This window comes from Sapajus apella, unplaced genomic scaffold, assembly GCF_009761245.1.
Source record: "Sapajus apella isolate SASKATOON/1434 unplaced genomic scaffold, GSC_monkey_1.0 scaffold12, whole genome shotgun sequence".
Taxonomy (NCBI): domain Eukaryota; kingdom Metazoa; phylum Chordata; class Mammalia; order Primates; family Cebidae; genus Sapajus; species Sapajus apella.
Window position 1 is genome coordinate 7,800,361 of NW_022436952.1, and position 25,308 is coordinate 7,825,668.

The window sequence follows — 25,308 nt, forward strand, 5'->3', positions numbered from 1 at the left end:
TATCATTTAAGGTCTGGAGTTTGAGACCAGCCTGACCAACATGGTGAAATCCTGTCTCTACTAAAAATACAAAAAATAAAAATAAAAATTAGCTGGGCATGGTGGTACATGCCTGTAGTCCCAGCTACTCAGGAGGCTGAGGCAGGAGAATCACCTGAACCTAGGAGGTGGGGATTGCAGTGAGCCAAGATCGCATCACTGTACTCTAGCCTGGATGACAGAGCAAGACTCTGTCTCAAAAATTAAAATAAAATAAAATAAAATAAAATAAAACAAAATAAAATAAAATGGCATTCTGATTTATTTTGTCAACTATTAGTGAGTTTAGTTAACTACTTTTCCCCAAGACCAATTAACTCCGGTAACAATGAAGAAGCTGAGTTTACTAGCAAAATTGAGGAATGAATCCTGAATCTTCAAGACCCCACCCAGTTCACAGCATCCTGAGAAGGCCTGTCAGAAGAGCCAGTCACCTTATGGTGCCTTACCATGGTTCTCCCTAAAATGCAATATTTTAGTCAAAAGTTGTATAATTTAGGGAAAAGAATGTGATGCTAGGAAGGAGATACTTAGTATGTCCCTGATAACTTCTGATCATGACTATATACTTTAAAAAGAAAGTCTCTGAGTTTAAAAAAGTACTAGTCGCCGGGCGCGGTGGCTCAAGCCTGTAATCCCAGCACTTTGGGAGGCCGAGGCGGGTGGATCACGAGGTCAAGAGATCGAGACCATCCTGGTCAACATGGTGAAACCCCGTCTCTACTAAAAATACAAAAAATTAGCTGGGCATGGTGGTGCGTGCCTGTAATCCCAGCTACTCAGGAGGCTGAGGCAGGAGAATTGCCTGAATCCAGGAGGTGGAGGTTGCGGTGAGCAGAGATCACGCCATTGCACTCCAGCCTGGGTAACATGAGTGAAACTCCGTCTCAAAAAAAAAAAAAAAAAAGTACTAGTCAGTTCTCAATTATCCATACTAAAGGATGTAAAAAGTGATATAAATATTCCAAAACAGGTATTAAAGAAGAAATCCTTAACATTTTACTTTGGAATGCATTATGTAATTTTTCCTATAGATTTACATCCAAAATTCTATCTTAGTTGAACTAATTATTTATGTAGCCTGGACACAGATTAAAAGACATCATGGGAGTAAATTCAAGATAAAATAGGAAATCAGCATGAGATAAATAAGGATAATTTAAAACTGATTATTATATAGTAATTCCTCTTGATCTCACAGCATCTTCGAGCAGCTCAGTCTTAGCCATAAAATATATTTCAAATGAAAATTTCTAAATGTCATTTAGAAATAAAAGATGAGGCTGGGTACAGTGGCTCATGCCTATAATCCCAGCACTTTGGAAGGCTGAGGCAGGCAGATAGATCACAAGGTCAGGAGTTCGAGACCAGCCTGGCCAACACGGTGAAACCCCATCTCTACTAAAAATACAAAAATCAGCTGGGAGTGGCAGCGGGCACCTGTAATCCCAGCTACTCAGGAGGCTGAAGCAGGAGAATGGCTTGAACCCAGGAGGTGGAGGTTGCAGTGAGCCGAGACCGCGCCATTGCATTCCAGCCTGGGCGACAGAGTGAGACTCTGTCTCAAAAAAAAAAAAAAAAAAAAAAAAAGAGAGAGAAACACCTGTAATCCAAGCTACTCAGGAAGCTGGGGCAGGAGAATTGCTTTAACCCAGGAGGCAGAGGCTGCAGTAAGCCGAGATTGTGCCATTGCACTCCAGCCTGGGCGACAGAACGAGACTCAGTCTCCAAAAAAAAAAAAAAAAAAAAACAACTTTCTCCTGTATTTCTTGTAAAAAGACATGTCAGTGTATCCAGTTTGCTTAAACTTAGACCACATCTAGATATCTGCTTTATCTTACACTTGCATACTATACAACTTGCATACTATACAAGTCTGGCATCACACTACCGGACTTCAAACTACACTACAAGGCTACAGTAATCAAAACAGCATGGTACTGGTACCAAAACAGAGATATAGACCAATGGAACAGAACAGAGGCCTTGGAGACAACACAATATATCTACAACCATCTGATCTTTGACAAACCTGACAAAAACAAGCAATGGGGAAAGGATTCCCTGTTTAATAAATGGTGTTGGGAAAACCAGCTAGCCTTGTGCAGAGAGCAGAAACTGGACCCCTTCCTGACACCTTACACTAAAATTAACTCCAGATGGATTAAAGACTTAAACATAAGACCTAACACCATAAAAACTCTGGAAGAAAATCTAGGCAAAACCATTCAGGACATAGGTGTAGGCAAGGACTTCATGACCAAAACACCAAAAGCATTGGCAACAAAAGCCAAAATAGACAAATGGAACCTAATCAAACTTCTTTCTGCACGGCAAAAGAAACAGTCATTAGAGTGAATCAGCATCCAACAGAATGGGAAAACATTTTTGCCGTTTACCCATCTGACAAGGGGCTGATATCCAGAATTTACAAAGAACTAAAACAGATTTACAAGAGAAAAACAAGCCCATTCAAAAGTGGGCGAAGGATATGAACAGATACTTTTCAAAAGAAGACATACATGAGGCCAACAAACATGAAAAAAATGCTCATCATCACTGGTCATTAGAGAAATGCAAATCAAAACTACCTTGAGATACCATCGCATGCCAGTTAGAATGGCTATCATTAAAAAATCTGGAGACAACAGATGCTGGAGAGGATGTGGAGAAATAGGAACACTTTTACACTGTTGGTGCGAATGTAAATTAGTTCAACCATTGTGGAAGACAGTGTGGCGATTCTTCAAGGACCTAGAAATAGAAATTCCATTTGACCCAGCAATCCCATTACTAGGTATACATCCAAAGGATTATAAATTGTTCTACTATAAGGACACATGCACACGAATGTTCACTGCAGCACTATTTACAATAGCAAAGACCTGGAACCAATCCAAATGCCCATCAATGATAGACTGGACAGGGAAAATGTGGCACATATACACCATGGAATATTATGCAGCCATCAAAAACAATGAGTTCTTGTCCTTTGTCGGGACATGGATGAACCTGGAAACCATCATTCTCAGCAAACTGACGCAAGAGCAGAAAATCAAACACCGCATATTCTCACTCATAGGCACATGTTGAACAATGAGAACACATGGACACAGGGAGGGGAACATCATACACTGGGGTCTGTTGGGGGGAAATGGGGGAGGGACAGCGGGGGATGGGGAGTTGGGGAGAGATAGCATGGGGAGAAATGCCAGATAGAGGTGAAGGGGAGGAAGGCAGCAAATCACGATGCCATGTGTGTACCAATGCAACAATCTTGCATGTTCTTCAAATGTACCCCAAAACCTAAAATGCAATAAAAAAAGGGGTGTGCTAAAAATAAAATCAGTCCTCTGGGACATAACTCCCATAAAAACCTCTCCACTACACCACAACACAAGCCCTCCTCTCCAATTAGTTGACACTAGCCTGTTTGTCAGCTCATACATACAACCATATGCCTTTCTCAAATTTATTCATACCACCCAGAAAGCTAGAAATGTTCTCCTGCCTCCTATCTGAATACTACCCTTCCAGGTCCAAATCAAGCCTTACCTTGTCCTGAAGCACTTCCTAACAGCCCCAGTATACTCTAAATTCCTACTGTCACTTTCTTGGCAGTTAACAAATGTTACTAAGAACCCATTAGCTGCCAATTAACGTAGAATGCCAACAGTTTTAACTCTCTACATGTTTTTCCCTAATCCAAAATTCTGTTTTGTAGGTCTACTAAGACCTAGGAATTGGTACTTCAAAAACAACTCCTCAGATGGAAAGAAGAAAATAGTTGCTGTAAGAATAAAGTTGGCCGGTCGCTGTGGCTCATGCCTGTAATCCCAGCACTTTGGGAGGCTGAGGCTGGCGGATCGCCTGAGGTCAGGAGTTCGAGACCAGCCTGACCAAAATGGTGAAACCCGTCTCTACTAAAAATACAAAGTTAGCCGGGTATGGTGGCACATGCCTGTAATCCCAGCTACTCAGGACGCTGAGGCAGGAGAACCACTTAAACCTGGGAGGCAGAGGTTGCCATAAACCAAGATTGCACCATCGCACTCCAGCCTGGGCAACAAGAGCAAAAAAATCTGCCTCAAAAAAAAAAAAAAAAGTTGATTTTTTTTCCCCTTTATCAAAATGTCCTTTAATGCTGTTTACATATTTTTTCAATTATAAGAATACTTAAGGGATAATTAGGAAAAATCTAATATTATACAGCAATTCTACTCCAGGAATAAATCTTAAGGAATCAATCTGACTGATGTATAAAGATTTACGTACAAGGAGCTGGGCACAGTGGCTCATGCCTGTATCCCAGCACTTTGGGAGGCCACGGCAGGCAGATCACAAGAACAGATCAAGACCATCCTGGCCAACACAGTGAAACCATGTCTCTACTAAAAATACAAAAATTAGCCAGGTGTGGTGGTGCACACCTGTAGTCCCAGCTACTCAGGAGGCTGAGGGAGGAGAATCGCTTGAACCCGGGAGGTGGAGGTTGTGGTGAGCTCAGATCACATGCCACTGCACTCCAGCCTGGTGACACAGCAAGACTCAAAAAAAAAAAAAAAAAAAAAAAAAGATTTATGTACAAGGATATTCTCAACACAAAAAAAAAAAAAAAGTTAATTTTTTTTTTTTTTGTAGTCTTACTCTGTCACCGGCTGGCGCCATCTCGGCTCATTGCAACCTCTACCTCCCAGGTTCAAGTGATTCTTCCGCCTCAGCCTCCCAAAGAGCTGGGACCGCAGAGCGTGCCATCATGCCCAGATAATTTTTTGTATTTTTAGTAGAGACGGGGCTTTACTGTGTTGGCCAGGATGGTCTTGATCTCCTGACCCCGTGATCTGCCTGCCTTGGCCTCCCAAAGTGCTGGGATTATAGGCGTGAGCCACCGCGCCCAGCCATCACAACAAAATTTATGAGGAAAAACTGGAGGAAAAAAGTTTATTATTGGGAAATTGGCCAAATAAAATATGATGCATCCATACAAGAGAATTCTATGTAGCTTAAGAAATTATTTTTTAACTGGCATAAAAGAGGTCTACCATATGCTGAATTTTTAAAGCCATTTTAAAAACACACAATTTTCTGTAAAGATATAAATATCAATATACACACACATTTAGAGAAATGCGCAATAAGATGTTCAGAAAAGTTAACTATAGTTAACTCTGTGTGGTGGGATTTCGGGTAATTTTTTACTATTTCCTTTATACTTTTTTTTTCCCCATGAATTGTTTTATAACCAGAAAAAGCAAAAACTTTTATTCTAAAAATAATACCACGTTGATTTTTAAATCTCAAGTCTTTGTAAGGATTCGTGTGGAATGCATTACTCTCGTTTACTACTAACACCACCACTTACAGAGCCACATAGGTGCTCCTAATGAGTGGTAATTCTTAACAAAATGTGTCAAAGTAGACTGCACAGAACTTCCCTGCTGTTTTCCTGTTGTTTCTTCAAGCCGGCAAGTTTCTGAAATAATTTACCCATAGTTTCACTGAAGGGAGTTTCTCACATACGCAGAAGATGTTTCCATCCATGGTGGCAGGAAAAACAGCAATGAGGCAAGTCATCACCAAGTTGTTATATTTCCAAGGTGGACCACCACCACCACCACCATCAGACCACCAAGTGGAGGGGAACTACCACTGCTGTGGCATCTCTGGTCAACAGATTTGAGTCCTGGGATACACTGAGACCAAGATGCTACTACGTGTCTTTATGTTGACAGGACTTCAACATCAAGGGCTCCCATAGCCACTCTCCTTCATGTGCTCATCCGTACTCCCACACCTTAGCAAAGATCTGGTTGGAGCCTTCTCCACTTCCCAGATACCAACTACTGAATTTTCTTCTGTCCCCTTATCCCTCTACCAAGAAGGAGAGAAGAGTTAAAATGAGAAAATAAAAAGTGCAAAAGCCCTAAGGGAGGACCTAGCTGGGTATACTGGAAGAACAGAAAGAAAGGCAGTATAGCCTGAATATGGTCATCAAAGGAAAACACTAAAAGAAACAGACAAGGACCGTATCATAGGGATCCTAACAGGTCGTAATAAATCTGTGGATGTTGTTATTTTCATAAATGTTGCTGCTCCCATGGTGAATCAATTTTATGCAAATGAAATTGTTTCATTTTCAATGTATGAAAATCTATTTCTTGATCTATGTTTTGAACCTCATTTACTCTTCCAAAACTCAGAGCAACAGATCCAACTGCCTGCCTACTAGGCAGCCTCTCCTAAATATCAATACAACCAAAGCCAAACACTTTTTTCCCAAACCAGCTCCTCCGACAGCTTCGTATCTGCTAATGGACGGATCATTCACCCAGGCTTTCTCTCAACATTCATTATCTTTCATTCCTTGCCTGCTGTCCACCTCCATTACACACAGGCTCCTCAGTTCTTAAGCCTCCAACCTACTTATGCATTTCTAGTGCCACAGAAACTATCCTGATTCACATTAGCACCATTCTTGTTCAGATTACTAGAATAAGCTAGTTTCCATATCCCCAGTTCTTTCGCCCTTAAGTTTATCCTATATGATGTTAGATACTTTCAAGACCATCAATAAGCAGATGATATAAAATTGTATTACCTCAAGCTCTGATTTCAAGTTCCACTCATATATCTGCCTACTTAACATATTTATACTTAGCCTCATTCGCATCTCAAATTTAACATGTCTAAAATTGAACTCCTGATTTCTGATCTTCCCTCCAAATTCCACACCTACTCCTCCCATTCCTATCTCCCACCCTCATCTCAGTAAGTGACACGTCTACCCATCCAGTTGCTTCAGCCAGAAACCTGGGAGTCATTCTTGACACTTTCCTCTTCCTCAACCCCCACATTCAATCTATAATTAAATGAATTCTTTCTTTAACATACTTCTCAAATCCATCCACTTCTCTCCATCTCTTCTGCCTCTAAGTCCCACCTGCAAAGATTCGTATTTAAGTGGTATGGGTGCAGCCCGGGCATCAAGAGTATAAAAAGTACCCCAGGTGATTCTAACAAACAGCCAAGAGTGAGAACCACTGCTCTACAGCATTTGGACTTCCACCAACCTCTCTGACTTCACGTCGACTACTTTCTCTCTTGTTCACTTAACTCCAGCCATGCTGGCCTCCTTACTGGTTCGCTGAATATGCCAGGCACATACATACCGCACGGTTTTTGCTATTTCTTTTGTCTAGAGTGTTAGTTCACTCCTTCATCTTCTACAGATATGTACTAGAGCATTACCTCTGATGTGAGTTACTGAGGCCTCCCCTGGCATTCTATCTAAAATCACAACACCTACTCCCACCCCAACACTCCCTATCTATCCCTTTTTTGGGCTGCATTTTTCTCCTTGAAACATATCACTTTCCAATATACCATACATTTTATTTATTTTGTTTGCTGCCTGAATATAAACTCCATGAGAGCAGGGACTTTTGTCTGTTTTGTTCTTTAACTATAACCCCAGCATCTAGAGTAGTATCTGGCACATAGTAGGTACCAAATTAATATTTCATGCCTAAGCAAGGCCTTCACTGACTCCTCAGACTAAACTTAATCTCCTCATTATTTTCCTTAATAGTTTATTCCTTTCCTTCATTACATTTACAATAATCTATAACTACATTTGCTTGTTGAAGTTCCTTTTCTAGACTGCAAATTCTGTGAGAGTGGGGATTTTCTATTAGGTCCACCATTATATAAACTTTTCCTCACTTATATGGCAGGGGAACTACGAAAAAAACAGTCAATAAATCAGTAAATAAATGAGTGAGGTCAAATAAAATTTGTGAAAGCACACCCTAACCATGTTATTTCTTCAATCACAAATTTTCAGTCTCTAATGCTTTACCACATTAAACCCAAGCTGCCTGGCCACTTTGAAAAACTTCCATGCTCTGAGCCCATTTATTTTCCACTCTTATCATCCATTATCCCATCTTCTGCTTCAGCCATGCTGTGCTCTTATTTCCAGTACACACCCTAAACTAATACTGCACCTTCCCCACCTCCACATTTTCACTCATGACATTCCTTCTCCCTGAATTCCCTTCCCCATCTCTGCCAATGAAAATTCCAACTTCAAAATACCTACCCTTCAAAGCCCAGCTCAAATGTAACCTTCACAAAGACAGTCCTGACTCTCACCCCAGCTTCCCCAAAGATCTCTTCCTCTTCTAAGCACTAAACATATAATACTGGTTTAATCTCCCACTCATTTCAGACCATACCCCTCCCTGACTTTCTACTATGTCTTTCACTTACAGTCACTCAGCAGGTATTTGTTAAAAAGAAAAGTCAGTTAACACTATTCCCTTCCTTTTTTTTTTTTTCTTTTCATCATTACTTTTTTTTAAAACTTATTTTTATTTTTTATTTTTTTTATTTGGTAGGAATCCTCATCTAGATTTTTTTTTTTTTTTTTTTTTTTAAAGATGGGGTTTTACCATATTGGTCAGGCTGGTCTCGAACCCTTGACCTCAGGTGATCCGCCCACCTCAGCCTCCCAAAGTGCTGGGATTACAGGCGTGAGCCACTGCACCCAGCCAACACTATTCCCCCTTCTCTATCATAAAACATATTTAAATTTTTGAGAGGATAGAGGCCTCTCCCTCTTTAGAGAGACCCTTGAATGACCAAAAGATACAAAGCTAGAATGGAGGATTCTCTGTCTAAACTTTCTCTTCAATGCCTTTTCTAGAAAGGCAGGACCTGCCCAAATGCAATTTATAGAGCTCAGATGTTTCCCCCCTCAGATTCTGACAGATTTTCAAAATACATGTAAGTGTTTGAAAAAAAATGTTAAGCTGTATGTACTACTACATGAGACAAATTCCATAAGCTTCATTAAAATGGTCTGCCCTAAGATTATCACATACTTGAAAGACTATCTGGCTGAAAATCTGAACACCATAAACTCTGCTGTTTGGAAATGGTAATTCCAGGCCTGGCTTGGTGGATCACGCCTGTAATCCCAACACTTTGGGAGGCCGAGGCAAGCAGATCACCTGAGATCAGGAGTTCAAGACCAGCCTGGCCAACATGATAAAACCCTGTCTCTACTAAAAATAAAAAAATATATAGCTGGCTGTGGTGGCAGGTGCCTATAATCCCAGCTACTCAGGAGGCTGAGGCAGGAGAATTGCTTGAACCTGGGAAGCAGAAGTTGCAGTGAGCCGAGATTGTGCCACTACACTCCAGCCTCGCGACAGAGTGAGACTCCGTCTCAAAAAAATAAATAAACAAACAAACAAATAAAAATATCCCATTCGTGTTGGTATTATGCTCAGTGATGTTAAGTAACTGCACTAACAGTCCAATAAAATTCCATCAGGAAAAACCTGCACTTCAAGTACTGACCTTTGTTTCCCCACCCACATCCTCTCTTAATGTTGTGGTTCTCAAACTGTGGTCCCAGTGGATTCCTGGAGGTCCCTTATAAGTGGTCTGTGAAGTCAACACTATTTTCATAACATTTGCCTTTTTCATTGTGTTGATACTTGTGCTGATAGTACAAAAGCAATAATGGTTTTAAAACTGCTGGTGCCTTAGCGCAAGGGTACCCACCCCCAGGGCTGCGGACCTTACGGACCCATGGCCTGTTAGGAACCAGATGCACAGCAGGAGGTGAGTAGTGGGCGGGCAAATAAGCATTACTGCCTGAACTCTGCCTCCTGTCAGATCAGCAATGGCATTAGATACTCAAAGCAGCCTCAACCCTACTGTGAAACAAATGGGAGGGATCTAGGTTGTGTGCTCCTTATGAGAATCTAATACCTGATGATCTGAGGTGGAACAGTTTCATCCCAAAACCATTCCCCACTACCAGGTTGTACAAAAACTGTCCTCCACAAAACCAGTCCCTGGGGCCAGAAAGGTTGGGGACCACTGCTAGCATGAGTAAATGACATCAAACTGTACTACACTCATTGTCATTGTCTTTTGCCATCACGCATAGGTGATTAAAAAAAAACAATTGCTTGCATTTAAGAATGTTCTTGATGCAGGAATAAAAATTATTAATTAAATCTAAACGCCTGAGTGTAGGTCTTTTAAATAGTCTGTAAATAAAATGGGGAAGTATGAATAAAGCACTTCTGAAAGGTACTCAAGTACCATGGGCGGTCTCCAGGAAAAGCACCTGTGACTCTGAGCTATGAGTTGAACTAGCTGTTTTTTTCATGGAACCCTACATTTACTTGAAACAAAGAACAAACTGGTTATTTCAACACGAATATTTAGCAGACATTTTCTTGAAAATGGAGTCTGTCACTGGGGAAAACAAGTGACAGTATTTGTTGCCAATGATAAAATCCAGGCTTCTAGCGAAAAACTAGAATTTTGGAAAACTTGTAGCTACTTGACAGCTTCCCAATACTTACAAAGACTTTGCTGATGAAATGGGTGGCAATAATAATGTGGGTTTTCTGATATTGTATTATAAAATGTTTAAACATTCAGAAGATCTGCTTAACTCAATTCACTAGTATTTCCCAAATGACCACAGCACAATACTCTAAAAATCACATGTAGGTAAAAGATCCATTCAAGTGCAAGTCAGACCAATGGATTTTAACATAACAGTAACATCAATATAATTTCAGATTCCATACTGCAACTTAATTTATAAGAAACTAATACTTGTCAAGTTTTGGTGTAGTATCAGAGAAGAATATGCACAATTGTCTGAAAAGGCTATAAAATACTTCTCCCTTTTCCAACTACATATTCTTTCAGGCCATATTTTCTTCAGGTACTTCAATCAAAACAAATTATGACATCAAACTGAATAGAAGCAGGTAAGAAAACCTGGAGGCCAGGCACGGTGGCTCACGCCTGTAATCCCAGCGCTCTGGGAGGCCAAGGTGGGTGGATCACGAGGTCTCAAAAAATAATTTTTTTTTTTAAGAGTATACACTCCTGAGACAACAGTGAGAATCACTGTTCTAAGAAAAATATGCCTCTAATTCCAGCCACTCCCAAAACTGCTCTGTTTGTACCAAAATCTCCCCTTCCTCTTTCCTCACCCCCAACTGGAGTTGAACCTGGAGCAGATATCTGGCCCAGGGGAAAATTAAACTTTTAACTGACCAAATCAGACATCCCCCCAGGAATCTGAATTAGTCCTCATGGAGACTAAAACCTATTTACAGCAGAACTCTAGAGACCATAAACTCTTTCGGAAAACCCTGGCACTGTTTCGGCTCCAGTCTTTTCTGATGTTTGGTTGTTCAAACACTTTTCCTTAGATTCTGCAACAGCTATCTCCTCTTTCCTTTACATAAATCTACCCCCGCCCCCGCTTTTGTTTTCAACCTTGCATGTGGCATCAGAAGCTCTTTTGTATCAACTGGTTTCAATAGATTTTCTTTCCCTATGATCACTGAAGCCTTAACACCATAAAACTTCAATGCCTTTACCCAAACCGTTTTATAAAATCACTCCAACAAATCTAAAAGTTGAATGGAAATTGTAGGCTCATTCAAAACAAGTGATCAGTTATTAGGTAAGGAAGATGTAATTTTTCTTTTATTTCGGAAAAGCTCGTTACATATCATGTGAATATATTTTAGACAACAAATAGCGTCATTAAAGTATGCCAATTTGGCTGGGTGAGGTGGCTCATGCCTGTAATCTGAGCACTTTGGGAAGCCAAGGAGAGTGGATCACCTGAGGTCAGGAGTTCATGACCAGCCCGGGCAACATGGCAAAACCCCATCTCTACTAAAAATACAAAAATTAGCCAGGCATGGTGGTGTGTACCTGTAGTCCCAGCTACTTGGAGGCTGGGGAAGGAGAATTGCTTGAACCCGGGAGGCGGGGTTTGCAGTGAGCAGAGATCATGCCACTCCACTCCAGCCTGGGTGACAGGGCAAGCCTCTGTCTAAAAACAAAAAACACACAGAAAAACAATTTGACAGAAAGCCTGACAGATAGAAAAAGAACAAGGGAGTGAGACTTGCCCCGTCAAATATAAACAATTATTATAAAGCTATGAGAATTAAGGCAGTGTAGTACCAGTACAAGATAAGCAACCAGACCAATGGTACAGGATAGGGAAAATACAGATACAAATTCACATATATGGAAACACGTAAGTGATATACAGTTGTAGGGAACAGATGGACTATTCAATAAATGATGCTGGGTCACTAGATTATCCTTATGGAAAGAAAATTAGATCCACACTTCAGGGTTATCCTTATGAAAACAAAAAATGTGATCTCTAATTCACACCAAACATCAAAATAAATTCTAGGTGGATTAGAGGCCTAACGGCAAAAAGCAAAATTTTACAACTTTTAGAAGAAAATATAGGATGTAACCATTACCTCAGTATAGTGTCATGAAGACACACACACACACACACACACACACACACAAAACATATAGGAACAATATAATAAATCTGACTGCATGAAAATCTAAAACTCAAGGCTGGGCGCAGTGGCTCACACCTGTAATCACAGTACTTTGAAAGGCCCAGACAGGCAGGTCACTTGCGGTCAGGAGTTCGAGACCGGCCTGGCCAACAATGTAAAACCCCATCTCTACAAAAAATACAAAAATTAGCCAGGTGTAGTGGTGGGTACCTGTAATCCAGCTACTCATGAGGCTGAGGTAGGAGAATCACTTGAACCTGGCAGGCAGCGGGGGCAGTGAGTCAAGATCGTGCCACTGCATTCTAGCCTGGGCAACACAGTAAGACTCTGTCTCAAAAAAAAAAAAAAAAGAAAAAGAAAAGAAAAAAATATAAATATATCTATAAAAACTCAGCTTGATAAAAGATAAAATTAAGTTTAAAAACAAAACATGCCTATCAGGATGGCTACTACAAAAAAAAAAAATTAACAGTAAGTGTTGCCTTAAAGAGGTATCTAAAGCCTTAACAACAACAAAAAAAGAGGCTTACACCTATAATCCCAGCACTTTGGGAGGCCAAGGAGGGCGGATCACTTGAAGTCAGGGGTACAGGACCAGCCTGGCCAACATGGTGAAACCCTGTATCTTACCAAAATACAAAAAATTAGCTGTACGTGGTGGCATGCACCTGTAATCCCAGCTACTTGGGAGGCTGAGGCAGGAGAATCGCTTGAACCTGGTAGGCGGAGGATGCAGTGAGCCAAGACGGCACCACTGCACTCCAGCCTGGGTGATAGAGCGAGGCTTCCATCTCAAAAAAAAAAAAAAAAAAAGCCGGGCGCGGTGGCTCAAGCCTGTAATCCCAGCACTTTGGGAGGCCGAGGTGGGTGGATCACGAGGTCAAGAGATCGAGACCATCCTGGTCAACACGGTGAAACCCCGTCTCTACTAAAGCTACAAAAAATTAGCTGGGCATGGTGGCGCATGCCTGTAATCCCAGCTACTCAGGAGGCTGAGGCAGGAGAATTGCCTGAACCCGGGAGGCGGAGGTTGCGGTGAGCCGAGATCGCGCCATTGCACTCCAGCCTGGGTAACAAGAGCGAAACTCCGTCTCAAAAAAAAAAAAAAAAAAAAAAAAGAAAAGAAAAAGTGTTAGTGAGGCTGTAGAGAGCTTGGCACTTTTGTAAACTGCTGCTGGCAATATAAAATAGTTCAGCCACTGTGGAAAACAGTATAGAGGTTCCTCAAAAAATTAGAAAGGAATTACCACATGATCCACAATTCCACTTCCGGGTATATATACCCAAGAGAACTGATAGCAGAGTCTCGAAAGGATGACTGTACACTCATGTTCATAGCAGCATTACTCACGAAAGCCAAAAGATAAAAACAATCCAAGTGTCTATCAACAGCTTAAGGGATAAACAAAATGTGGAATGGAATATTATTCAACCTTAAAAAGAAAGGAAATCGGCCGGGTGCGGTGGCTCATGCCTATAATCCCAGCACTTTGGGAGGCTGAGGCTGGTGGATCACGAGGTTGAGAGATCGAGACCATCCTGGTCAACATAGTGAAACCCCGTATCTACTAAAAATACAAAAATTAGCTGGGCATGGTGGCACAGCTTGTAGTCCCAGCTACTCTGGAGGCTGAGACAGGAGAATTGCTTGAACCCAGGAGTCAGAGGTTGCGGTGAGCCGAGATCGTGCCATTGCACTCCAGCCTGGGTAACAAGAGCGAAACTCCATCTAAAAAAAAAAAAAAAAGGAATTCTGGTACATGCCACAACATGGATGAACCTTGAGGACACTGGGCTAGGTGAAGCTAGCCAGTCACCAAAGAGAGAAATTCTGTATGATTCACTTACACCAGGCACCTAGAGTAGTCAAACTCCTAGAGACAGAAAGGAGAAGGGTGCTTCCCAGAGCCTGGGGGAGGGAGGAAACAAGAAGTTGTTTAGTGAGTATAGAGTTTCCGTATTGCAAGATGAAAAAGTTCTAGAGATCTGTTGCACAACAATGTGAATATTGTGCAAATGTTAAACACTACTGAACTGTACACTTAAAAATGGTTAAGGTGTTAAATTTAAGTGTTTTTACAATAAAAATAAACAATAAAAGATTATTATATGTAATAAAAAAACAGAAATACCTTATGTCTATGAATAGGAAATGGATAAATTGTGGTACAGCATATTCATACAACCAAATACTAAACAGCAGTTAAAATGAATTCAAGTTACATGTATAAACATAAATAAATCTCAAAAAACCATATTAAGCAAAAATATTAAGGTAAAGAATGGTATATATTGCAGTATATAGTACATATTGGATTATAACACAGTTAGAACATGATAAATACCAATTCATTACAGATGTTACCGCTAAGGAGGGAGAGAAGAGAATAGGAGTACCCTAAGGCCTTGCTATTTCAGTAATGTTTTATTTACTAGAAAAAATATCTGGTAGCAAATATAACAAAACGTCCAGATTTTATAAGGCTGGGTGATGGTTATATGCATGGTGGTATTCCTTATATTTTTATATAACAGAGAGAGATATATAGCTCTATATATATATATATATATATATATTTTTTTTTTTTTAAGACGAGTCTTGCTCTGTTGCCCAGGCTGGAGTGCAGTGGTATGATCTCAGCTCACTGCAACCTCCCCCTCCTGGGTTCAAGTGATTCTCCTGCCTCAGCTTCCCCAGTAGCTGGGACTACAGGCGCCCACCACCATGCCCAGCTAATTTTTCATTTTTAGTAGAGACGGGGTTTCAACATGTTGGCCAGGCTGGTCTTGAATTCCTGACCCCAGGTAATCCACCTGTCTCAGCCTCCCAAAGTGCTGGGATTACAGGCATGAGCCACTGCACCCACCCAAGATATTTTATAATTAAAAAATTAAGACAGCATAAAAGATGTTCACTGAAAAACTGTGGTTTTTATTTACAGCAAATTTCTACATCGTTATCTGTTTCCAAATATCAAGTGAAGGAATATATAAATCTCAGTTTGAGGAGATGATCACACATACATTTTTCCTCTTACCAATATATAGATATATAGATAGGAGAGATTAGAGGCTCTCAAAGAACTACTGCCATGGCAGGAAGATTTACACTAACAACTTTTAAGAAAATAAAAAGTCAGGAATAAACGTCTTCATGGTCAAGCAGGTCTTGTGTCTGAATGGTTAATTCCCTAAGGTCTCATCCAGCTCTCCCAAAGCTGCATGACCAGCTCTGTCATATAGAGTACCTAGGCAACTCCTTGCCAGTTCTATTAAAACATGATCATAGTTGTAAGAATGACAGCCTGTCTGGGCGTGGTGGCTCACACCTGTAATCCCAGTACTTTGGAAGGCCAAGGTGGGTGGGTCACCAGGTCAGGAGTTCGAGACTAGTCTGACCAACACAGTGAAACGCTGTCTCTACTAAAAATACAAAAAATTAGTCAGGTGTGGTGGTGTGTGCCTGTAATCCCAGCTTCTCGGGAGGCTGAGGCAGGAGAATCACTTGAACCAGGGAGGCAGAGGTTGCAGTGAGCTGAGATCATGCCATTGCACTCCAGCCTGGCGACAGAGCAAGACTTCGTCTCAAAAAAAAAAAAAAAAAACAAACAAAAGAATGACAGCCCAAGCATTTCCTTAAGAATGTGTACTTTAGAATTTTTTCCTGTAATGGGAGTTTTTCAAAAACAAAAGTAAAGGAAGCTACTAGATCTTATTGGCAAATGTGTCAGAATAGCCTTTCTGAGTGATTCACTATGCCTGAAATCAAACACAAGAAACAGGTGTGCTTCCCTGAATACACAACCAGAATTTAATTTGGGACCAGTATTGTTATGAAACCAGGTTGAGAATAACCTTGTAAATATGACAAAATGGTAAAAAGAAACTGAAATATGAATTTCAGATAAATATCAGAATACTGTTATTGTCTGGCTTTGAGTAACCTGAATTCAGTAAGATTACTCAAATACCACTACATTGTAGGAGTCTAACAAAACATTTTTTGCTAAGACAGGAATTAGTCCACCCCAAAACCCACTTTAGAATGCAGTTCTGCTGCATCTTTCGTTTGTATTAACCTTCATAAGTGTGATGAATTTTCAGGAAACACTGTGGCTGCCCTGACATTTCTCCTGAGTCTACAGTACATGACAGAAAGCCACAGGACTCGGCACTGTTCCAGACCCTGAGTTAAGTAAGACGGCCAGATAGCAGAGTTTACAGCCTATCTGAAATTTTTCCCAAACTAAGAACAATTTGCCTTACTTCTTTTTATAATGAAAATCTAGTGATAATAAAAAATATGCGATTACAGCATAATCTTACATAACACTGTGTAGAGATGAGGGAAAGAGAAGACATACTTGCGCATGGACGCACAGATGTTTTTATATAATAATAAAACCGTCAGATACCAAAGCTTAGAAACACATAATTTCAACCTCTAAATTTTATTCTGTGTGCCTTTCATCTTAAAGAAAATCAAGTTTGCTCATGAGAGGTGGGGGTGAGGGGCTGGTCAATGCTCTCTTCAGAGACACTGTCTTTCACAAAGAATATTCAAGACAAGGAAGCTGAGTTCTAAAATCCAGAATCCAGCAATGCCAGTGATACAGAGTGAGTCAAACACTACGTACATCAGGTTAAAATAAAAGCACCTTTAGTTTTCAGAATTTGGTTCCAGAAGCTCCATATGGTAGACAAGTAATTCATTAGGTTGGTGCAAAAGTAATTGCAGTTTTTACCATTACTTTTAATGACAAAACCGCAATTACTTTTGTACCAACCTAAAAATTTACTGAAAGGGAAGAAAATATCATATATACAAAGGTAAAGGTAAGGGCTCTGCATTGGGGACAGGAAAAGCACTAAGTGAGCCAGGAACAACTTCTGACAGAAAGCAAGGAAGCACTCATAGCCCAAGCTTAAAGGGTTCCCACAGTCAAAATATGAGACAGTGTGAGCATCAAAAAGAATGTAAATGTTGGTAAAACACAGAAGAAACTAAAATCCATGACATTAAAACAATGAGGGTGAAAAAAAATCTCATTTATCACCATTAGAGATGATATTATTCTGCCCCTGTACTCAGAAAAGTGTTAAAGAAAAAAAATAAAGAATTTACCCAAAAAAAAGGCGGAGGCGGGGGTGCGCAAAAAAAAAAAAAAAGAAGAAGAAGAAGAAGAATTTACCTCAATTTTTTTTTTCAAGACAGAGTTTTTCTCTTGTCGCCCAGGCTGGAGTGCAGTGGCAGGATCTTGGCTCACTGCAACCTCTGCCTCCTGGGTTCAGGTGATTCTACTGCCTCAGCCTCCCGAGTAGATAGGATTGCAGGTGCCTGCCACCACACCTGGCTGACTTTTGTATTTTTAGTAGAGATAGGGTTTCAATCATCTTGGCCAGGCTGGTCTTGAACTGCTGACCTCAGGTGGTCCACCCACCTCAGCCTCCCAAGGTACTAGGATTACAGGTGTGAGCCAGGCCCATATTTTTTACTAGAAATTATAATTTAGGCCAGGCATGGTGGCTCGCTCCTGTAATCCCAAGACTTTGGGAGACTGAGGCGGGAGGGCCACTTGAGGTCAAGAGTTTGAGGCCAGCCTGGCCAGTATGGTGAAACCCCATTTCCATTAAAAATACAAAAATGAAGGCCGAGCGCGGTGGCTCAAGCCTGTAATCCCAGCACTTTGGGAGGCCGAGGCGGGTGGATCACGAGGTCAAGAGATCGAGACCATCCTGGTCAACATGGTGAAACCCCGTCTCTACTAAAAATACAAAAAAAATTAGCTGGGCATGGTGGTGCGTGCCTGTAATCCCAGCTACTCAGGAGGCTGAGGCAGAAGAATTGCCTGAACCCAGGAGGCGGAGGTTGCGGTGAGCCGAGATCGCGCCATTGCACTCCAGCCTGGGTAACAAGAATAAAACTCTGACTCGGGTCACCGAAATTAAAAAAAATTAGCCAGGTGTGGTGGCGGGTGCCTATAATCCCAGCTACTCGGGAGGTTGAGGAACAAGAAACGTTTGAACCCAGGAGGCAGAGGTTGCATGAGCCAAGATCACTCTACTGCACTCCAGCCTGGGAGACAGAGCAAGACTGTGTCTCAAAAAAAAAAAATTGCCGGGCACAGTGGCTCACGCCTATAATCCCAGCACTTTCGGAGGCCAACTCAGGTGGATCACAAGGTCAAGAGATCTAGACCAGTCTGACCAATATGGTGAAATCTCATCTCTACTAAAAATACAAAAATTAGCTGGGCGTGGTGGCACACATCTGTAGTCCCAGCTACTCGGGAGGCTGAGGTAAGAGAATTGCTTGAACCCTGGAGGCGGAGGTTGCAGTGAGCCGAGATTGCACCACTGCATTCCAGTCTGGCAACAGAGTGAGACTCCATCTCAAAAAAAAAAAAAAAAAAAAGGGTGGGGCACAGTGCCTCACACCAGTCATCTCAGCACTCCGGGAGGCGGAGGCGGGCGGATTGCCTGAGGTCAGGATTTTGAGACTAGTCTGGCCAACATAGTAAAACCCCATCGCTACTAAAAATACATACACACAAAATGTATAATTTATTCCTAATTGATGAAGAAAATCCTTACAGAAGATTAAAAGCTAATCAGTGTAAAAGAAATGACAGGATTGGAAAAATCACTATTTCCAAAAACCAATGAATTAACTGATTTAGGCAAAGGTCATCATCATGAGGTGAAATGTTGCTGGAGAAGTGTACAGTACAATGCCAAAGCAGCACCACTCCACAGATAACTTACTGATTACAAAGGGTGGAAAATGTCTTTACAACAAAGGAGTCTGATATTTATCACCTTAAATGATCAAATAAACTCAACATCATAGTAGTGGGATATTATGACCCTGTTTCTCCTATTACGATGCAGCGAGGAGCAGAGAAACACAAATAAAGGAGTCTCATCAAAAACGTCTAACCATAATCTAATCAGAACTTTACAGCTCAATAACGGTTTATGAAACTGAGAGGAAATAACCAGAAAATTCCAGAAGTGATATATTCTGTAAGACAAACAGCTCAGTCTCCTAAAAAACTATTATCATGAGGCTGGGCATGTGGGATCATGCTTGTAATCCCAGTACTTTGGGAGGCAAAGGTGGGTGGATCACTTGAGGTCAGGAGTTCAAGACTGGCCTGGCCAACATGGTGAAACCCCTTCTCTACTAAAAATGCAAAAATTAGCCAGGTATGGTGGTGGGAACCTGTAATCTGGTGGGAACCTGTAATCCCAGCTCCTCGGGAGCCCAAGGTAGGAGAATCGCTTGAACTCGGGAGGCAGAGGTTGCAGTGAGCAAAGATCATGCCACTGCACTTCAGCCTAGGCGACGGAGTGAAACTCCATCTCAAAAAAAAAAAAAAAAACAGTATCATGTGGCTTCTAAACTGTTCTAGACTTAAAGAGACTAAAGAGACATGTTTGGAGGAAAAAAAGAAGTGTCACCTTCAAGACAACTGGGAAAATCTGAACATGAACTGGATATTAGATGGTATTAGAAAATTCCTGTTAATTGCCTTAACTGTGACAAGTACGATAAGCTTTAAAGAAATACATCTAAAGTATTTAAGGGTAAAGTGTCATGATGCTTGCAATACAAAAATTTATACATTTAAATACATATGCACATACATAACCTAAATATAGCAAAATGTGAACAATTGTTAAATCTAAGTAATGGATATAAAGATGATAACTGTAATATTCTTTCCATTTTTCTGTATGTTTAAAATTTTCACTTAAACCATTATAGAAAAAAAAAGGTTCCAAATGCACTTCCTCCAGGAAGGCCTCCCAAATGAACTCTCCTCCAACCCTTAATCATGTCTTCACAAGGTCCTCTCAGCATGCAAAATAGTGTATTACTGTACCAGTTCTGTTTTCTAATTGTTCTCTTATTATTTCATATATTCAGTAGGTGTGTCTTTACAACAAGATTACGTCTTTGCTTTTGGTATCTGGGTAAGGCTGGCCTCATAGAATTTGTTTAAGAACTACTCCCTTCCCTTCAACTTTTTGGAATAGTTTGAGTACAATTGGTATTAGTTCTTCTTTAAATGTTTGGTTGAATTCAGCGATGAAGTTGTCAGGTCCTGGACTTTTTCTTTGATGGTAGACTATTATTGCTTCGCTCTCGTTACTCACTATTATTGATCTGTTCAGGTTTTCTATTTCTTCATGGTTCAATCTTGATAGGCTACATGTGTCCAGAAAGTTATCCATTTCTTCTAGGTTTTCCAACAAGACTGTAAGCTCTCTTCAGGCACAGTTATATTTAATTCTTTTCTATTTCTTTGAAGCTCATAGTGAAGTATTCCGCAATCAGCAGACTTAAAAAATGCAAGTACCAGTATTCTGTGCCAAAACAGCAGACACTCACTAAAGTACCTTAACTAACCGGGTTAGCTTTTCAATTTCTCAACAGAATAGCAGATCACTTGGATAAACAATTTAAAGTCACAGCTATTAAAAGGAGATCATAAATCATTTACAGGCTTACAGAATATCTAACAGACAAACTAGCATGTAAGACTTACAGGAAGAAACTGGAATATAGGTTTTGTATGTCTTCCTAGCATTGTCATGGGATTTGCTATTATCCAGACATATGACTTTATTCTCATGACGTTATTTTTCAAACAAAATCCTCCATGACCCCTCCCCCATCTGCAAAGCAGTGATATTTACACACAACTCTTTGGTGTAATGAAGCTTAACCGACTACATAATGAACTTTAAAATATTAGATAAGAGACTATACAAATGATCAAAAATTGTGATAATGGTGTTGGCGAGAACATAGGCAGACTCACACTGCTGGCAGGAATATAAATTCATACAACCTCTGTGGAAAGCATTTAGTAATACATAACCACATTACAAATGCACATCCATTGATCCAGCGCTTCCACTAGGGATTTAATCCAACAGACACCATGTACACATAGTAAGTACATACAAGGAATTAACTGTACCACTGGAAATGACCTGTGTCCAGTAAATGTTGGCTGAATGATGGTACATCTACACAATGGAATCATCTGCCATCTTTCAAAAAGGAAGAGGAACTATATTTACTACATGGAATGATCACCAAGATAAATAAGGTGAGAAAAGCAAAGTGAAGAATGAGCATAGTGTCTTACCATTTGCATAAAATAAAATTTTAAAAATATGAAGAATATATAGGTATATAGGCTTGTAAAAGGATATACTATCTCTGGATGAATAAACAAGATTGTTGCCTTTGGGAAGGGGAACTCATGGATAAAAGGAAGACGCTAAGAAAAGAAAGACTTCACTCTCTGTGTACCTTTCAAATTTTGTTTCATATGTATATACATGTGTTATCCATTTTAAAGAGAGATTTAAGCCGGGCGCGGTGGCTCACGCCTGTAATCCCAGCACTTTGGGAGGCCGAGGCGGGTGGATCACGAGGTCAAGAGATCGAGACCATCCTGGTCAACACGGTGAAACCCCGTCTCTACTAAAACTACAAAAAATTAGCTAGGCATGGTGGCGCATGCCTGTAATCCCAGCTACTCAGGAGGCTGAGGCAGGAGAATTGCCTGAACCCGGGAGGCGGAGGTTGCGGTGAGCCGAGATCGCGCCATTGCACTCCAGCCTGGGTAACAAGAGCGAAACCCCGTCCCAAAAAAAAAAAAAGAGTGATTTAAAAAAAAAAAAAAAAGGCTCTGCACCAGTAAGAATTATTTAACAATATTCACCTTAATCTAAAAGCACTGCATGCCATCAACATTTTAAATGAGGTTTCAGTGTATTCAACTAGACAAAATGTTTCTAGAAAAAATCAGGCCGGGTGCGGTGGCTCATGCCTGTAATCCCAGCACTTTGGGAGGCCGAGGCAGGCGGATCACTTGAGGTCAGGAGTTCAACACCAGTTCGGCCAACATGGCTAAATCCCGTCTCTACCAAAAATACAAAAATTAGCTGGGCGTGGTGGCACTCGACTGTAATCCCAGCTACTCAGGAAGCTGAGGCAGGAGAATCGCTTGAACCTGGGAGGTGAAGGTTGCAGTGGGCCAAGATCGCACCACTGCACTCCAGCCTGGGTGACAGAGCAAGATTCCGTCTAAGAAAGAGAGAGAAGGGAGGGGAGAGAGAGAGAGAAAGAGAGAGAGATATCAAAGCATCCTAATAGTTGAAATCTATCACTACAATAGTCTCACTTCTAGATATTACCAGAACCTATTCTAAATACGGACCCAGGGAACATTAAACATCTCCAAGTATCAAACTAGCTACTATTAAGAGAGTTCTAAAAGGAGAAGTCAATAAAGTACCAAATGGATACCAAATGCCCCAACCCTATGTGTGGGGTAGTCTTACAATAACTTCTATTCCTCAGTCTTCACACCAAGAAAAAAGCTCTTTCCCGGGAAGATATATGCACCCCAAATTCCTCTGCTTCCTGTGTGTCATCTCATGGGTCTAACTGTAACCATGGCAACAGGAAACAGCACAAAAGACAACTGAACCCTGTAAGGGCCAGGGTTAAAAGGGAAGTGAAAAATACATATACTTTAAGGCCCAAGAACATGCGGTTTTGGAGTTAACACTGGCAGCCGAAAAAGCCTTGATAGAAGAACATCAAAGAATACAAACTAAAGAGACTAGAAAGTAAAGCTTACTAATAGGTCCCTTCCCAGTAATCCAGCTAGGAGACAGGATTGGCAAGAAGAACTGAAAAACACAAAAAATGCCCCCCCTCTCGTACTCCCTTCCCCGCAACCATTTAGCTACTCGTTTCAGTGCTATCCAGAAAACCTTTCGCTATTAAGAGTTTATGTTTTCTTCACTCTATTTTGATGGCAGAGTTAAGCAGCAGCAAAGTATCCAAAAGAGTGGCAGCACAGGAGCAAATCAAAGGGCCACATATAATCGTCAACTGAAAACCCAGATCCTAGATCACTGAAATATTATTCTACTTTGAAGTTCGTTATTCACATTTCTTTTTATCTGCCAATGTGAAAGAAACACCGCATTACTTAAAACCTCCACTGAATAAGTTATTGTCCACCAACAGTCTCAGATTGCCTTTGTTTTCATGTCACAGAGCACCAATAAGGTACAGATAAAATGAAAAGTGCTAAGGAATATCTTTGACCAAAAAGAGGCAAATAGGTCACACAAAGTAAGAGGGCCGGTGGGTGAGAATCCTGATGTCTTGATTTACAGTTACGACCCTAAACTTTACACTTTTTATACCTTTATCTCTATCTTACCTAGTTCTGCGAAGTAAGAATTTTACTAAAATGAAATGCCTCACTTGGTCTCTTTTATGACCTTTAGTCTTCTTTAGCAAGCCTTCCAAAATCCCCTGCCAGAAGAAGTGATGGGATGGAGCACCTTCTCCTAAATTTAGGGTAAGTTGGTACTAAAAGGTACAAGCACGACGATGAGCGCACAGGAATGGAAAAGTAATTCTAGAACTAGAAGATGCAGTGACAGTTTCAAAAGAAGGGTCAGCGTGGGACACGCTGGCTCTGGGAGGCGTTAGTAGCCTGGGAGTCTCTAAGGCAACACCAGATGAGAATAGTGCTTTGTCCATAAGTCTTTCACATTATTTAAATTCCTCCTTTTGGACAGGAGCAACAGGCTCATTATTTGGCAGCAAGTCTAGCTCACAGCCTGGGAAGAAAGCAGACTCGTGGTCTACCGACTCTTTATCCCGCAGGTCCCCGCAACACCGCGATGCGCATGCGCCCCGGGGGCAGCGAAGAAGCACCTCGAGCTCGTTCACACTCGCACATGCGCAGTCACCCAACTCGCCGGAGGCGACAGCTCACTATTTGGCAAGGGGGATGGGGCTGGGAAATGATGGGGGGGAGCTGAAGGCAGGGGGCGCGTTTGTGTCTCCTGAATGCTTGAGATAGGGAGAAGGGACGGCTGATTCGGCTCTGGCTTTCGCAGGCCACGTAATCCGGGTGTCGGAAATGGGACTGAGGAGAGCATATGTGTGTGGCGGGGAGTGGGGGGGCGGTGGGGGTCAGTCACCTCTTCGGGGAGGCGCCCCCCCACCCCGACAGAACAACCCCCTCCCTCGACTCTCCTCCCCCCACTCACCTGAGAGCGGCGGCGACAGCTGCTGGTCCCCGTCCCCCTGCGCTCGCCTCATACTGTCCGCAACATCCGGGACCTGCGGGACCGCCGATACACAAATACACACACACTCGGAGCGCGCACACTCACACACACACACACACATCGACACACACCGGCCGGGGCGTCATGGCGTCAGCACGTCGACGCAGCCAGCGCGTACTGCTGGGCCCCACCCCGCGCGGCCTCCTCCCCTTTACTCCCTTCCCCTCCCCTCCCCTTCCTGGGTTTTCCTGCTCCTCCTCCCTGGTCCTCAAGACTCCGCCTACCTTCCCTAGTGCGCATGCGTCTCGCGGCCAGGCCAGGGCCCAGGGATTTGAGAGGAAGGAGGGGCCTCAGTAAAAAGAGGCGGGAACTCGGAGGGGGTCGCGTGCAGGGCGCGGGAGACCTTGCCGAGGTGCGAGGACCAAAGAGCAGTATAGCAAGCCAAGGGTGGGAGTGGGCAGCGTAACAAAGGCATTTCACAACAGCGACTTAGGTCTGCAAGTAATTTGTGGAGTACCAACGACTCTTATATGCTATTAACTCATTTTTTAAAAGCCAGCCCTGCCGGGCGCGGTGGCTCACGCCTGTAATCCCAGCACTTTGGGAGGCCGAGGCGGGTGGATCACGAGGTCAACAGATTGAGACCATCCTGGTCAGCATGGTGAAACCCCGTCTCTACTAAAAAAATACAAAAAGTTGGCTGGGCATGGTGGCGCGTGCCTGTAATCCCAGCTACTCAGGAGGCTGAGGCAGG

The 25,308-nt window shown here is 41.8% G+C and overlaps 1 protein-coding gene and 1 long non-coding RNA gene across 3 annotated transcripts in view; one reads left to right on the plus strand and one right to left on the minus strand.

The window, feature by feature from the left end:
* SPOP (speckle type BTB/POZ protein) overlaps positions 1-24,841 on the minus strand; it is a 79,062-nt gene extending 54,221 nt beyond the window's left edge. Inside the window, exon 1 of one of the 2 annotated variants that reach the window (XM_032279941.1) lies at positions 24,534-24,764. The gene's annotated coding sequence lies outside the window, so the exon portion shown is untranslated. Of the gene's footprint in view, positions 1-24,533 lie in introns of both variants that reach the window. The other variant, XM_032279942.1, reaches the window with a different exon arrangement.
* Positions 10,060-10,873, plus strand: LOC116552962. The gene is made up of 2 exons (XR_004269572.1): positions 10,060-10,149; positions 10,783-10,873. It is a non-coding gene; the product is annotated as an uncharacterized LOC116552962 (long non-coding RNA).
* Positions 24,842-25,308: the final 467 nt, after the last annotated feature.